Source organism: Balaenoptera acutorostrata, chromosome 5 (genome assembly GCF_949987535.1).
Source record: "Balaenoptera acutorostrata chromosome 5, mBalAcu1.1, whole genome shotgun sequence".
Taxonomy (NCBI): Eukaryota; Metazoa; Chordata; class Mammalia; order Artiodactyla; family Balaenopteridae; genus Balaenoptera; species Balaenoptera acutorostrata.
In genome coordinates this window covers 50550647-50567402 of record NC_080068.1, presented here as the reverse complement: position 1 = coordinate 50567402, position 16756 = coordinate 50550647, and the positions used below count along the sequence as shown (strand labels likewise).

Sequence of the window (16756 nt, the reverse complement as noted above, 5' to 3'; positions counted from 1 at the left end):
CAATCCTCATGCCATGCAGTGGTCCTACAGGGGATCCCAGTACAATCATTAAGTAAATTCTGCTCCCCAGGGGGCACAATAAGGCACAATCACCTAGTGCTCTGGGCACCCATGGCAGTTTTAGACTGCTGGAGGGAGAGACTCAGACATGTAAGAGAGTCGAACAGACCCAAGGGTAACTCCTTGGGAAGCTAGACTCAGAAGCAGCACACATTCGATCCATCACACTGACCTCAGAAAGTTGTTCAGATCGTATCTGAATTAGGGTACCAAATGAATAACGGGAAACCGTGCCTCAAAGGCCGAACAGCTCCAGTATGTGCACCCACTCCTGGAACCCCGGCTGGCTTCATGTACAATTGAAACAAAGCCAGTGCTTGCAAGCACTTTAATCTTAACTCTTAAATGGCCAGGACAGAACTCTTTTGACGTTCCAAAACTGCAGAGAAAACCAGCTTGATAAAACATCTTTGCAAAATTCTGACCCTGAGAGAACAAAAGTATTCCTAGGAGAAAGCTTAAAGTTATAACTCTTATCATGTCTTGAAATGTAAACATAGCCCATATCGCCTGAGACTACAGCCTTGGCTCAATTAATAGAACTTAAAACTGAAAGGGGGAAAAAAAAAGGAGAGGGGAGCTTTTTAAAACGCAAGCAAGAAAACTATGAGATCTCTGTCTGTGTCTATCTGGATGTATGTATGTCTGTGTGTATGTTATAAAAACAATATAACCCTACCTCTGGATGGTGTTATCAAAATTAATTTGTAAAAGAGCTCTATTTAATTGACTTAAAAGCAAGTGCTTACAAATCAAATATTTCTAAATGTAACTTAAACTAACAAATTTTTAAAGGATCACGTGATCTAGGATTAATCTTTACTGAAACAAGAAGCAAGTTTAAACTGATGGTTTAATTAATATAGACATGTTTTTAGAGTCATCAACATTAAGTAGAATACTTTTATTGCACCTAGGTTTACTGAAATTCAATAAGTTCATTTATCTAAGTTATAAAATTTGTACAAGAAAATTAATGATCTGATGATATTTTCATAGGTAATGAAATAGATATAAATGGGATAAAAGGTTTTGGGTAAACTATTTAAGAACAATTATGTTTTATGGTATGTCTACCTAAAAATAGTTTCTCCAGATTTCTGGCAACTTGAAACCTTTGAGTTCTGGTAAGTTAAATGACAGAAATTCATTGAATGTCTAGATCATTTTTTTTCCTCTAGACCATTTTTAATAAGATAAAATGCTGAAACATTAATTGCTAAAGGAGTCTATGTTTACCTAATTTTGACTTCTTATTACAATGAAACTAAATATGTATGAGAATATTAATAAATATTTTGTGCTTTATTGAAAGATTATACTATGAAATGGCATATATTTCTAGAAATTTATTCTAAAACGGGAACCTTGAGTAAAGAGTTTTATGCATGGTCAAGACTATCTTAGAGGAACTTCCCTGGTGGAGCACTGGTTAAGAATCCGCCTGCAGGGGACACGGGTTCGATCCTTGGTCCGGGAAGAGCCCACATGCCGCAGAGCAACTAAGCCCGTGTGCCACAACTACTGCGCCTGCGCTCTAGAGCCTGCAAGCCACAACTACTGAGCCCGCATGCCACAACTTCTGAAGCCTGCATGCCTAGAGCCCGTGCTCTGCAACAAGAGAAGCCACCGCAGTGAGAAGCCCGCACACCGCAACAAGAGTAACCCCTACTTGCAGCAACTAGAGAAAGCCAGCACGCAGCAATGAAGAACCAATGCAGCCAAAAAAAAGAAAAAAAAGACTGTCTTAGATTAGATTGAATTTGATTAAATAAGTGAAATTTAATATTAAGTGTGAAAAGGTGTAAAACTAGAATTTTTTCTCTAAGTTTTCTTTGAAATGTTAATTTGCTTTTAATAACAGATTGTGAAGTTTCTTTACCAGTAACTTTCTGCACTTGCCTTTGAAATCGTTTACTGTCACTTTGGTTAAGTGAATAAATATTGCTTCACAGTGACTTATGATCCTACTTGGCCAAACATTTAAAACGTTTTGATATCTTTGACAAACTTTCTCAAATCAAATTCTAAATGAAGTTCTTTTGACCTCTAGCTAACTTTGGGATACTACAGAGGGCCCCTGAACATCTCAAAGAGAGATATTAAAATAATCAGGCTTATTTGGTCTGTTAAATTACATGGGAAACATTGTCAAATGAGTAATGATAGACCTTCTTAAGTTATATTCTATGGGTAAACGTTATTAATATAAATGTTCTAGAAATTATACGAAGTTCCTAAAATTTGAAATGTCCATAATTCTAGTCATTATCTTAAAATTTCATACATCACAGAAATAGCCAAATTTCCTTGACAGTTGCATTGTAATCAGGTCTTTAACCATGCTTTTAAGTCTTTTGTCACTTATAGATAGCTCTTGTCTTACTCTGACCCTTTTACAAAAATGCTTGTAAATGACTTGCTTTTATGCTCCAAAACTAAATTAGATTCGGTAGCAAAAGGACTTCTACGTTGTATGTGGACCCTTTCAGCAAGGGTTCTCTTATGTAAGACTACTGAAGACATAGTAATGGGGTCTCCTTTAACTATTTATGTCCCACACTCAGTTGAGTCTCTTCTAAACTCTCACTACATTTAGCACTATTCTGTATGCCAACTAACTTCTTAAGAGGCATTGTTGCTTTCTGCACCTAATACTATCTTGCTTCTATGTAATAACCTTAACCCTGCAACTTTGCTTCCAGCACTACAGGAAGAAAACACCAAACTGCATAGTGTTAACAGATTATCTTTTTGCTCCCAGGAATGACTTACAAGAAGCTCCTATTGATAAGGCTAATCTATTTGATTTACAGATGGGTCCTCCTTAAGGGATGAATATTACCGAGCTGGGTATGCAATAACATCCACAGTGGACACAACTGAAAGTTCTTATTTACCAGAAACAATGTCAGCAAAATAAGCTGAACTAATTGCCTTAACCCAAGCTTGCCAACTAGCCAAAGACCAGATAACAAATTTTTACACTGACAGTTGCTATGCTTTTGGAGTGGCACACAATTTTGGAATGCTATGGAAACAATGAGGTTTTTAACCTCTTCAAGACAACCTAGTTAAAAAATGGGGGAATTCCCTGGCGGGCCAGTGGTTAGAACTTAGCACTTTCACTGCCAGGGGCTGGGGTTCAATCCCTGGTCGGGGAACTAAGATCCTGCAAGCCGTGAGGTGCAGCCAAAAAAAAAAAGGAAAACAGGTTGCAGAGTTGTTAATTGTTATGCAACTGCTCAAACAGCAATTATTAAAACACCAGGGCATTCCAAATCTGACACTGTGGAAGCGAAAGGAAACCAGCTTGTTGATGCTGCAGCCAAACAGGCAGCTTTAAACACTAATCTTGCCCAGCCTTGAGAATGTCCACTGCTCTCCATTAACCCTGCTAATGAAATAAAAGATTTCTTTCTACAGGCTCAGGAAACCACCGCTAAAGAAAAGAAGCAGATACTGGAACAAAAAAGTGGAATTTTGACCCCACCACACAAATATGGTTTAGACCTGATTAAAAAACAAACCAGAAAAACCTTATAGTGTCTATTGAAGCACAATTGCCATTACTCCAGCATGTACATTCGTTACCCCTTGGGCATCCGAGAAAATGGTTTTACAGAAAAAACAATATTTTTGGAAACTTTCACCCATGGTGGTACAGAAGAAATATATTACATTATTGAAAGGGTCTTATTGAGACACTTTAAAAAACTGGTAACTAGCTCCTTTTACAGCAAGCTTCTGGGAGATGAAAACCTTAAGGATCATGGAATACTACCTAAAAGTTTTGTTTATTGGAAAGGACATCAAATAAAAGATTTTTTGCAGCCACAATGGCAAAACCTTGTCAAGTATTATTAACTAATCCATGTACAGCCAAACCGAAAGACATTAATTCATGGATTCACATCTTTATTTTTATTTTGGGCCTTGCAACGTGGCTTGTGGGACCTTAGTTCCCTGACCAGGGATCGAACATGGGCCCCAGCAGTGAAAGAGCTGAGTCCTAACCACTGGACTGCCAGGGAAGTCCCCCACATCTCTCATTTTTAAAAAGGCCCCTCCAAACTTGCACAAGCCTCTTAGATAGCCTCATCCACCAGAGGGCAGACAGAAGAAGCAAGAAGAAGTACAATCCTGCAGCCTGTGGAACAAAAACGACATTCACAGAAAGATAGAAAAGATGAAAAGGCAGATGGCTACGTACCAGATGACGGAACAAGATAAAACCCCAGAAAAACAACTAAATGAAGTGGAGATAGGCAACCTTCCAGAAAAAGAATTCAGAATAATGATAGTGAAGATGATCCAGGACCTCGGAAAAAGAATGGAGGCAAAGATCGAGAAGATGCAAGAAATGTTTAACAAAGACCTAGAAGAATTAAATAACAAATAAACAGAGATGAACAATACAATACCTGAAATGAAAACTACACTAGAAGGAATCAATAGCAGAATAACTGAGGCAGAAGAACGGATAAGTGACCTGGAAGACAGAATGGTGGAATTCACTGCTGTGGAACAGAATAAAGAAAAAAGAATGAAAAGAAATGAAGACAGCCTAAGAGACCTCTGGGACAACATGAAACGCAGCAACATTCACATTATAGGGGTCCCAGAAGGAGAAGAGAGAGAGAAAGGACCCGAGAAAATATTTGAAGAGATTATAGTCGAAAAACTTCCCTAACATGGGAAAGGAAATAGCCATCCAAGTCCAGGAATTGCAGAGAGTCCCATACAGGATAAACCCAAGGAAAAACACGCCGAGACACATAATAATCAAATTGGCAAAAATTAAAAACAAAGAAAAATTATAGAAAGCAGCAAGGGAAAAACGACAAATAACATACAAGGGAACTCCCATAAGGTTAACAGCTGATTTCTCAGCAGAAAAACTACAAGCCAGAAGGGAGTGGCATGATATACTTAAAGTGATGAAAGGGAATAACCTACAACCAAGATTACTCTACCCAGCAACGATCTCATTCACATTCGATGGAGAAATCAAAAGCTTTACAGACAAGCAAAAGCTAAGAGAATTCAGCACCACCAAACCAACTCTACAACAATGCTAAGGAACTTCTCTAAGTAGGAAACACAAGAGAAGAAAAGGACCTACAAAAACAAACCCAAAACAATTAAGAAAATGGTCATAGGAACATACATATCAACAATTACCTTAAACGTGAATGGATTAAATGCTCCAACCAAAAGACAAAGGCTTGCTGAATGGATACAAAAACAAGACCCATATATATGCTGTCTACAAGAGACCCACTTCAGAGCTAGGGATACATACAGACTGAAAGTGAGGGGATGGAAAAAGATATTCCATGCAAATGGAAATCAAAAGAAAGCTGAGTAGCAATACTCATATCAGATAAATTAGATTTTAAAATAAAGAATGTTACAAGAGATAAGGAAGGACACTACATAAAGATCAAGGGATCAATCCAAGAAGAAGATATAACAATTATAAATATATATGCACCCAACATAGGAGCACCTCAATACAAAAGGCAACTGCTAACAGCTCTAAAAGAGGAAATCGACAGTAACACAATAATAGTGGGGGACTTTAACACCTCACTTACACCAATGGTCAGATCATCCAAACAGAAAATTAATAAGGAAACAGAAGCTTTAAATGACACAAGAGACCAGATAGATTTTATTGATATTTATAGGACATTCCATCCAAAAACAGCAGATTACACTTTCTTCTCAAGTGCGCACGGAACATTCTCCAGGATAGATCACATCTTGGGTCACAAATCAAGCCTCAGTAAATTTAAGAAAATTGAAATCATATCAAGCATCTTTTCTGACCACAACACAATGAGATTAGAAATGAATTACAGGGAAAAAAACGTAAAAAACACAAACACATGGAGGCTAAACAATACGTTACTAAATAACCAAGAGATCACTGAAGAAATCAAAGAGGAAATCAAAAAATACCTAGAGACAAATGACAATGAAAACACGATGATCCAAAACCTATGGGATGCAGCAAAAGCAGTTCTAAGAGGGAAGTTTATAGCTATACAAGCCTACCTCAAGAAACAAGAAAAATCTCAAATAAACAATCTAACCTTACACCTAAGGGAACTAGAGAAAGAAGAACAAGCAAAACCCAAAGTTAGCAGAAGGAAAGACATCATAAAGATCAGAGCAGAAATAAATGAAACAGAAACAAATAAAACAATAGCAAAGATCAATAAAAGTAAAAGCTGGTTCTTTGAGAAGATAAACAAAATTGATAAACCATGAGTCAGACTCATCAAGAAAAAGAGGGAGAGGACTCAAATCAATAAAATTAAAAATGAAAAAGGAGAAGTTACAACAGACACTGCAGAAATACAAAGCATCCTAAGAGACTAGTACAAGCAACTCTATGCCAATAAAATGGACAACCTGGAAGAAATGGGCAAATTCTTAGAAAGGTATAACCTTTCAAGACTGAACCAGGAAGAAACAGAAAATATGAACAGACCAATCACAAGTAATGAAATTGAAAGTGTGATTAAAAATCTTCCAACAAACAAAAGTCCAGGACCAGATGGCTTCACAGGGGAATTCTATCAAACATTTAGAGAAGAGCTAACACCCATCCTTCTCAAACTCTTCCAAAAAATTGCAGAGGAAGGAACACTCCCAAACTCATTCTATGAGGCCACCATCACCCTGATACCAAAACCAGACAAAGATACTACAAAAAAAGAAAATTACAGACCAATATCACTGATGAATATAGATGCAAAAATCCTCAACAAAATACTAGCAAACAGAATCCAACAACACATTAAAAGGATCATACACCATGATCAAGTGGGATTTATTCCAGGGATGCAAGGATTCTTCAATATATGCAAATCAATCAATGTGATATACCATATTAACAAACTGAAGCAGAAAAACCTTATGATCATCTCAATAGATGCAGGAAAAGCTTTTGACAAAATTCAACACCCATGTATGATAAAAACTCTCCAGAAAGTAGGCATAGAGGGAACCTACCTCAACATAATAAAGGCCATATACGACAAACCCACAGCAAACATCATTCTCAATGGTGAAAAACTGAAAGCATTTCCTCTAAGATCAGGAACAAGACAAGGATGTCCACTCTCACCACTATTATTCAACATAGTTTTGGAAGTTTTAGCCACGGCAATCAGAGAAGAAAAAGAAATAAAAGGAATACAAATTGGAAAAGAAGAAGTAAAACTGTCAGTGTTTGCAGATGACATGATACTATACATAGAGAATCCTAAAGATGCCACCAGAAAGCTACTAGAGCTAATCAATGAATGTGGTAAAGTTGCAGGATACAAAATTAATGCACCGAAATCTTTTGCATTCCTATATACTAATGATGAAAAATCTGAAAGAGAAATTAAGGAAACACTCCCATTTACCATTGCAACAAAAAGATAAAATACCTAGGAATAAACCTACCTAGGGAGACAAAAGACCTGTATGCAGAAAACTATAACACACTGAAGAAAGAAGTTAAAGATGATAGCAACATGCAGCTCAATATCAAAAAAACATACAACCCAATCCAAAAATGGGCAGAAGACCTCAACAGACATTTCTCCAAAGAAGATATATAGATGGCCAACAAACACATGAAAAGATGCTCAACATCACCAATCATTAGAGAAATGCAAATCAAAACTACAATGAGGTGTCACCTCACACTAGTTAGAATGGCCATCATCAAAAAATCTACAAACACGGGCTTCCCTGGTGGTGCAGTGGTTGAGAATCTGCCTGCCAATGCAGGGGACACAGGTTCGAGCCCTGGTCTGGGAAGTTCCCACATGCCGCGGAGCAACTAGGCCCGTGAGCCACAATTACTGAGCCTGCGCATCTGGAGCCTGTGCTCCGCAACAAGAGAGGCCGCAATAGTGAGAGGCCCATGCACCGTGATGAAGAGTGGCCCTCACTTGCCGCAACCAGAGAAAGCCCTCGCACAGAAACGAAGACCTAACACAGCCATAAATAAATAAATAAAATTAAGAAATAAAATAAAATAAAAATAAAAATGGATACCATTTAAAAATAAATCTACAAACAATAAATGCTGGAGAGGGTGTGGAGAAAAGGGAACCCTCTTGCAGTGTTGGTGGGAATGTAAATTGGTACAGTCACTATGGAGAACAGTATGGAGGTTCCTTAAAAAACTAAAAATAGAACTACCATATGAGCCAGCAATCCCACTACTGGGTATATACCCTGAGAAAACCATAATTCAGAAAGAGTCATGTACTACAGTGTTCATTGCAGCACTATTTCAATAGCCAGGTCATGGAAGCAACCTAAATGCCCATCGACAGATGAATGGATGAAGAAGATGTGGTACATATATACAATGGAATGTTACTCAGCCATAAAAAGGAACGAAATTGGGTCATTTGTTGAGACGTGCATGGATCCAGAGACTGTCATACAGAGTGAAGTAAGTCAGAAAGAGAAAAACAAATATCGTATATTAAGGCATATATGTGGAGCCTAGAAAAATGGTACAGATGAACCGGTTTGCAGGGCAGAAATTGAGACACAGATGTAGAGAATAAACGTATGGACACCAAAGGGGGAAAGCCGTGGGGGGGTTGTGGTGGTGGTGTAAAAAAAATTTTTAAATAAAGAAAGAAAAGAAAAGAAAAGAAAAGGGCCCCTCCACCTAAATGGACTTCAGGCCCTGTTTCTCGCACCTGACTTCAACTAACTAATTCAAGCATCACCAAGCTAGGACAGAAGAAGACAACAGTAGCAGACAGCTAACCCAAGAGTCTGGACCAGGCCTCTTAGACCCATCCTACTAGTTCAACAGTAGTGTTTACCAAATATCTATCTCTATATCAAAATTTAAAGTTATTGGTTTTACTTCTAGCTATCCTTTTGCCCAGTGTTGAAGACGGAAGGAAAATTCTGTAGTAAGTTGTCACAAAGTATAGTTACTGGAGGCAATTTAACTGATTGTTGGATCTATCATCAAATTCCTTGGTCAATAAAAGGCTGATATAGATCCCTCATAATTCTTGACACTGACTTTTCAGATGTTCCTCTAAAGTGTTTCCTGTCAGCGTATACCTCCATGTTTGTTTACTACATTTGATAAATGTACTCAATTCTGAAGTTTCTGTAATGGGAAAGTGATGTTGGAAAACCAAATGGCTCGATTTTTAAAACTGCTTTGCAATGGGAAACTTGTTCTATAATCCAGACTGAATGTTGTGCTTTCATACCAGATTAGTCCGCTAATATAGCTATCTAATGACTCACATATAAAATCAGTTTTCTGCATTGAACAATCCCCTTTCCAGTCTAAATGAAATTCTGGGTAAATGGTTAAGCCCTGGGGATTCATGGCTTAAATCTTTGCTTCTGACTTTGCTATTGTTGTTGGCTATATTGATTGTGCTCTGTGTGATTAAGAGTAATAATCTCTTGTGCTTCTCAATGTATATTTAAAACTCCAACTAGAATAATGATGTCTAAATGACTTGAAACTATTGATGATATCTATAATTCAATATAAAACAATGGGCATGCATAATGCACATACAGGGTAAATTGACATAAGTACTACTGGACAACCTAGAATTGACTATCAGTCCTTGCCAAGCATTCTATTAGTCATTTTGATGTACGATCCTTTGTCTCCATAATGAATATGACTGTGCCTTCCACTTTTAAGAGGCGGAACAGTTTTCAGAGCTTTCTGAGAATCTACTTCCTGGGTTATAATCCTCAGTTTGGCTCAAATAAAATTCCCTTTTTTTCCTCTTGATAGTTCATTGAATTTTTGTCAATATTTTCATCACTGAAATACCATATTCTAGTTTTCAATTTTGTATCTCTCTACTATTAGACTGTGAGTTCCTTGAGAGCAAAGACTGTGTGTGAGCAAATTCATCATTTTATCTCCAGGACTTAGCACAGTACCTGACACGGAGTGGAGATTCATTAAATAGTAATTGAATAAACTTTATGCTGGATTTATTTTTACACAACATAGATGAATCTTTCTCTAGCTCTTCTTCAGGAAGCACTGTGAGATGTACTAACTAAACATCAAGAGTGGATTTCACATCTATATTCTCTTACTCCTTTACTTCTACCCCATTCTCCTTCCTCTATTTTTGAAGGTTATTGTACTGGGGATTGTCAAAGAGTTGTTATCTTTTCCCTTGCAAATCAAAATGAAAGGCTCACCTTACTTATCTTGGTTTAACATAATAAAGAAATAATCAAAGAAAAAAGCACCATATCTTTTTTTTTTTTTTAAGTCCACAAAATGGTTCCCAGATATAAGGGATGTTGTGAAAGCAGAATCTGAGTATGGGGTAAAGTGAGAAGCCATCATGACCAAACCAACCAAACTCCCCCTAGATACCTGCAGTTTTAGAGATGGAAGGGAATTCAGCAATGATTGAGTCCACCAATGACTCACAACTTGCTTTGATCATTGGTAACTTGCTTATTTGGCCGTGCTATATATTAAAGTGTTTGGGTTTTGGAAGTGCACAGAATAGAAAGAAGTAAAATAATTCTCAGGGCAAAAACTGAAAAAGTAAAAACTGCATAAGATCAAAAATGAAAAATGGGGGCTTCCCTGGTGGCACAGTGGTTAAGAATCCACCTGCCAATGCAGAGGAGACAGGTTCGAGCCCTGGTCTGGGAGGATCCCACATGCCATGGAGCAACTAGGCCCGTGAGCCACAACTACTGAGCCTGCGCGTCTGGAGCCTGTGCTCCGCAACAAGAAGGGCCGCGATAGTGAGAGGCCCGCGCACCGCGATGAAGAGTGGCCCCCGCTTGCCGCAACTAGAGAAAGCCCTCGCACAGAAACAAAGACCCAACACAGTCAAGAAAAAATTAATTAATTAATTAATTAATTTAAAAAAAAGACTATCTCCTATTAAAAAAAAAAGAAAGAAACACGAGCTTGATATGTCCTCAGCGCCTTTGGGTAATGACTAACTGCTTCTCTAGCTGGTGATTCCCCAGCTGAGCCATCTTCCCAGGTAACTGGCGCATTTACACTGCATGGGTGAGAGGCCTTGTCCTTCTAGGATTTGACTTAGTATCATCCATATCTGACATTATCTTTTTTTTTTTTAATGTAGATAATTGTTTATCTGCCCACTAAGTGAACCCAAGAAATGCAAGATTCATCATCCAGGACTCGAAGACCTCGAAACACACACAGCAAAGACCCTCCCTTGGTAAATGGATGAGATAACAAAGGGACCGTCTCTGACTCCGTCCCCAGGCCAAACCTGTATCTATTTCCCGTGTGAAACATAAGTTTGTTGCCCTCATGGTCTCAGCTATTTTCTGTACTTCAGGCTAGAAAGAAAGCTCTTACCTTCTTTGGTATGTGTTTACTACGAGCCACAACGAGGCAGAAACCTCTTTAGCACACAGGTGTGATCCCCATCTTGTCTTCAGAGTTGGCCGAGGGATCCCGGGCTGATCTGATTTCTTCCAGATCTAGAGTCCAATAAATTAGGTGCCGGGCTTGTCCGGCATACCTTCCTCGAGAAAGCCAGTGAGGATACCCACAGCCAGGGCCAAGCATTCAGGGCTCCCTGCTTTCCAGCAGCAGGCAGCTCTGACCTCAGTCAGATCAGGCCTGCAAGGAGGATTTGAAGAGGGAGGTTGCTCAGTTGGGGTGTGTCCCTCACACCCAGGCCCAACCCTTGAAGACTGTTTCCCTGCGGCTCACTCCTGCCCCCTCCCCACTTCTAAGTCTTCTTACTCTCCTGGATTAGAAGGCTATGTTTCTCAAGCCACATCTGAGAAGGCTGAGCTCCTTAACCTAGAAACAGAAGAGTGCTGACAAGACAGATGGGCCTGGGGGCTCCAGAGATGGTTCCAGAGCCCAAGGGGTCCCAGCTGGAGACACACAGGAAGCCAAGGTATTCTTCCTTGTGGCTGTCTTTTCTCTGTTTGCAAAACTTGATGGAAACATTTTGCCTTTTCTTGCTTTTTCCTACTATGGGCACTTTTTCCTTAGGTTACAACCTAAACTCTTACTATATTAAAATAGTAATCACTATTCCCAGAAAATTTACTTTTTCAATACATCTAAGATGCTTATGTGTGTGCTGGGAGGTACTAAATATTCCATGGGAATTTGCAAAAAGATTTATACTCTGTTTACGTATGTGTATTTAGTAGGTCAAGCTTGTTAATTATGTTGTTCAAATCCTCTTTATCCTTATTTATTCTTCCTGATCTGCTCATCTTTGAAAGAAATGTTTTAAAGATTTCTATGATAAGTACAGGTTTAGCAATTTATCTTTGTATTTCTGAATCTTTGCATTATACATTTTGAAGCTATGCAATTAAATATTAGATTGAACCATATGACATTGACATTGGAAATTATATAATACATTAAGGTTTATGGCTATTTTCTTGGTAGAAGATGACCTATCAAAATATCACTCTGCCCTTTTAAATCCTTTTTGCCTTGAATTCTCTTATGTCTGGTATTTTCACATAGGCTCACTTTTTGTTAGTGGTTAACAGCTAAGATACTGATATTTTCCCCAAATTGACTAAAAGTTAAAAGACTGATAAAATCCTATATTATTGAGAGTATGAGAAAAACAGCCCTCTCCATTACACTACTGGTGGGAATGTAAATTGTTTTACTTTTTTGGAATTAAACTAGACTAAACTTTAACTGAGATTTATTAAATTATGTATTTAATTTATTAAATTACAAATTTGTAACACGTAAACCCTTTGGTCCAGAAATCCCACTTTTAAGTATTTTATAAAACTATACAACCATACAAAAAGTGGTAAGGATTTTCACTACCATATTGTTCATGATCATGAAAAACTGGAAACAAAAGTTCAAAAATTGTAGAATGGTTAAATAAGTTATTGCACATACAGGAGAATACTATGTAGTCATTTAAAAAACTGTAGATCAATATCCTCTGTCATAAAGAGATGTTCATATTTTGTGCTATGTGCAAAAGGCAACCTGCTGAAATATATAAAATATAACCTCAATTTGGAAGAAAAAAATTATTTTGTACATTGAAACGTTTTCTAGTTTCTGTATTGATACTTTGGCATCTTGGGGCTTTGCTGACCAGAGAGGGCCCCCCCTCCCAGGGTTAGCTGATTCCTAGAGACAGCAAAGGGCTGTGAGTGCGATTTTCATGTGCAAACCACCCAGCCCAGACCCACATCCGCAACTGCCTCCTTTATTGGCTTTTACACTCAGGACCACTATTCCCACAGCCCTACCCACCCAAGGCCAGTATCAGACAACTAGGGGCAGCTCCTATATGATGGAGCCAATGAAAGTATTCAAACTAGCCGATTTTAGACCTGTTTAGCCCATTACCCTGTGTCAGCAGACATTCTTCCCCTCAAAAACCACAAAAAGGCTCCTGCACACAGTTTCCCCATCTCTCTCTGCCTGCGACCAACCAACCTCAGTGTTCTCTCCTGTGGTCCTGCATAGCGGCTGTGGTGTACCTCCCTCCTTTTGGGAACTGTGAGTAATCAGCTACCTTTTCAATGGCAATCTTGATCTGTTGGCCTCACCATACCTGAATAAAAATCAAATCTACATAAAACATAAATACATAAGAAGTCTTAGTGAATATAGACAGAAGTTATCTCTAGGGGAGAGTGCTAGCTCTGAGTGGGGAGGAGAAGCAATGGATTACACTGTTGACTGTCTGGTTTATTTATTATTATTTATTTTATTTTATTTTTTTTGTGGCCATGCTGCACAGTTTTCAGGGTCTTAATTCCCTGACCAGGGATTGAACCCGGGCCCCTAGCAGTAGAAGCATGGAGTCCTAACCACTGGACTGCCAGGGAATTCCCTGTCTGGCTTACTTTTATAATACTATGCTACTTGTGTACTTTAAAAGATAGGGCATTTAAAAAAAATCAGCTCTCTCCATCTTCTATACGATCGCCATAGGCCAAGCCTTCTTTTTTATTAAAATAATTCTTTTTTTTTTCCTTTTTTATGTGATAAGAACACTTAATAAGAGCTCTATCCTCTTGAAAAATTTAAGTGTATAATACAGTATTGTTAACTGTGGGCACAGTGTTGTAAAACAGGTCTCTAAAACCTATTCATCTCGCAGAACTGAAACTTTATACCCCTTGACTAGCAACTTCCCATTTCCCCTTCTTCCTAGCCCCTGGATTCTATGACTCTGACTATTTTAGATACCTTACAATGGAGGCAAAATCTTTTCTCGGCCCTTTTAAGGTCACTGGCTGGGTCTGAAAATTAAACTGACAAAGATGGATTAACAGGGGGAAAGTATACGGAAAGTATACAAATTTATTTAATGTAGTTTTACATGACATAGGAGCCTTCATAAGAAAATGAAGATCCAAAGAAACAGTTAGACCTGAGTATTTTATGCTGGATTTGATGAAGAGTGTACCACGGTGGAGGAATATGAGAGGTTCAGGAGGGTGAGGGAATTGTAGTAAAGTGGGGGAAACTTAGCACATGAGCATTTTATGACCTGTTTCAGGGAAGAAGGGGAAGGACGGGAGAAGGGCAGAGTGACCTTCCTGCTTCTGACATTTTTTCAAACTCCTTTAGCTTAAAATATTCAATATGTCAAGGTGTGGTATTTTGGGGTCACATGTCCTAAACCCCATCAACTCACTTAAGTGGAATCATGCAGTATTTTTTCCTCTATGACTGGCTTATTTCACTTAGCATAATGTCTTCAAGGTGTATCCATGTTGTCACATATGGCAGGATTTCCTTCTTTTTTAAGGCTGGATAATATTCCACTGTATGTACATATCACATTTTCTTTATCCATTAATGTGTCAATGGACATTTAGGTTGTATCCACATCTTGCAATCCCTCTGTATTTCTTATCTGTTCTATTATAATGTTAACCTAACTGTTTTTCACTTTTCCATTATTGGTCCCATCCAACTCACTCTCCATACCAGACACAGAGTGAACTTTAAAAAATAAAAATTGCTCATACAGCTCTTTCATTTCTGGATATTTTGGAGGGATAAATATCTTGAAAAAACATTCCCACTACAAAACTAGACATGATAAAGAAATATCTTTCTTTTTTTTTTTTTTTTTAAAGAAATTCACGTTCTTTTATTTATTTATTTATTTATTTATGACTGTGTTGAGTCTTCGTTTCTGTGCGAGGGCTTTCTCCAGTTGCGGCAAGTGGGGACCACTCCTCATCGCGGTGCACGGGCCTCCCACCCTCGCGGCCTCTCTTGTTGCGGAGCACAGGCCCCAGACGCGCAGGCTCAGTAATTGTGGCCCATGGGCCCAGCCGCTCCGCGGCATGTGGGATCCTCCCAGACCAGGGCTCGAACCCGTGTCCCCTGCACCGGCAGGCAGATTCCCAACCACTGCGCCACCAGGGAAGCCCAGAAATATCTTTCTTAAATGCGTAATGCTTAGCTGAGCTTGCAAGTGAGGAAGTAAAATCAGACAGAATAAAGGGAGTAAAGGATAATAGGAAATAGAGAGAAAACTTGGGAGGTAAGGAGGCATTGATGCCATGCTGGTTCTGAGGACATTTGCTAGTCCCAGTAAGCTTGAACCTTTGGTTCTATGACAATTGCCTTGAGACGTGGAGGATAAAGGGACAAAGCCTTGGGTACCTACAAGATGAAGAGTTGAAATGTCTCATCAGGGAGCAGGGCTTATCTCTGGGAATTTGTAATCACAGGCTTGCCCTCAAACAATATAAATTGAGGCTTCAATTTATACTACCTGAGTGTTCTAAGAAACCACAAGCTGAGAAATTAACAAACACACATCCTCTCTGCAGGGCACAACATCAACCCAGGCCTTCCGGATTTCCAGAGGAACAAAAGTTCACAATCCAAAATTACAAAACACCACAGAAACCTTCAAGAGGGAGAGTCAGAAAAACAAATAGTAAAATCAGACACCCAAGGACTTGATGATGGAATTTAGAAGCAGAATATAAAATAAGTATATAGGTGAAGAAGCTTAACAAAAGATATCAAAGCAAGGAACAAAATGTTATCAAAAAAAGATCCTGGCAGGTTTGAAAAAGTAGACCATCTAAATAGACCATCTAAAATAAAAAATTTGGGAATTCCCTGGTGGCCCAGTGGTTAGGACTCAGCGCTTCCACTGCTGGGGGCCCGGGTTCAATCTCTGGTCGGGGAACTAAGATCCTGCAAGCCACGAGGCACAGCCAAAAAAATAAAACAAAATAAAATTAAAAATTTAAACTCAATATTAAAAAAATAAGTCCACTGAAAAAAAATCTGACTTTTAGGAAAAAAATCTTTTAAATTACCAGGAATATATCATTGAGAGAGAAATCCATTCCTCTCATTTTCCCCCCCAAAACACTAGAAGGACTAAGAGACAAAAAGGATAGAAGGTGTAACACACATACTTAGAGTTCAGGAGAAAAGACAAGAGGATGTAGGAAAACAGTTCTTAGAGAGATGATAACTGAGTATTCTCCATTGAATAAAAGACATAAATTTGAAATTTGGAGAGCACAACAAATCCCAAGCAGGATAAATATACAGAAATCTGCATCTAGACACATAAGAGTCAAACCACGAGGCACAACGGACAAAGATCTTAAAAGCCACCAGAAATTTAGATTACCTAAATCACTTTCCTGCTTAAAAGCC

The 16756-nt window shown here is 38.5% G+C and overlaps 1 protein-coding gene across 1 annotated transcript in view; it reads right to left on the bottom strand.

Moving 5' to 3' along the window:
* Positions 1-14324, bottom strand: part of PPEF2 (protein phosphatase with EF-hand domain 2) — a 50891-nt gene extending 36567 nt beyond the window's left edge. The window contains exons 1-3 of the mRNA XM_007165557.3: positions 14303-14324; positions 13544-13661; positions 11450-11716 (exon numbers count right to left, since the gene is read on the bottom strand). The gene's annotated coding sequence lies outside the window, so the exon portion shown is untranslated. The remainder of the gene's footprint in view (positions 1-11449; positions 11717-13543; positions 13662-14302) is intronic.
* Positions 14325-16756: the final 2432 nt, after the last annotated feature.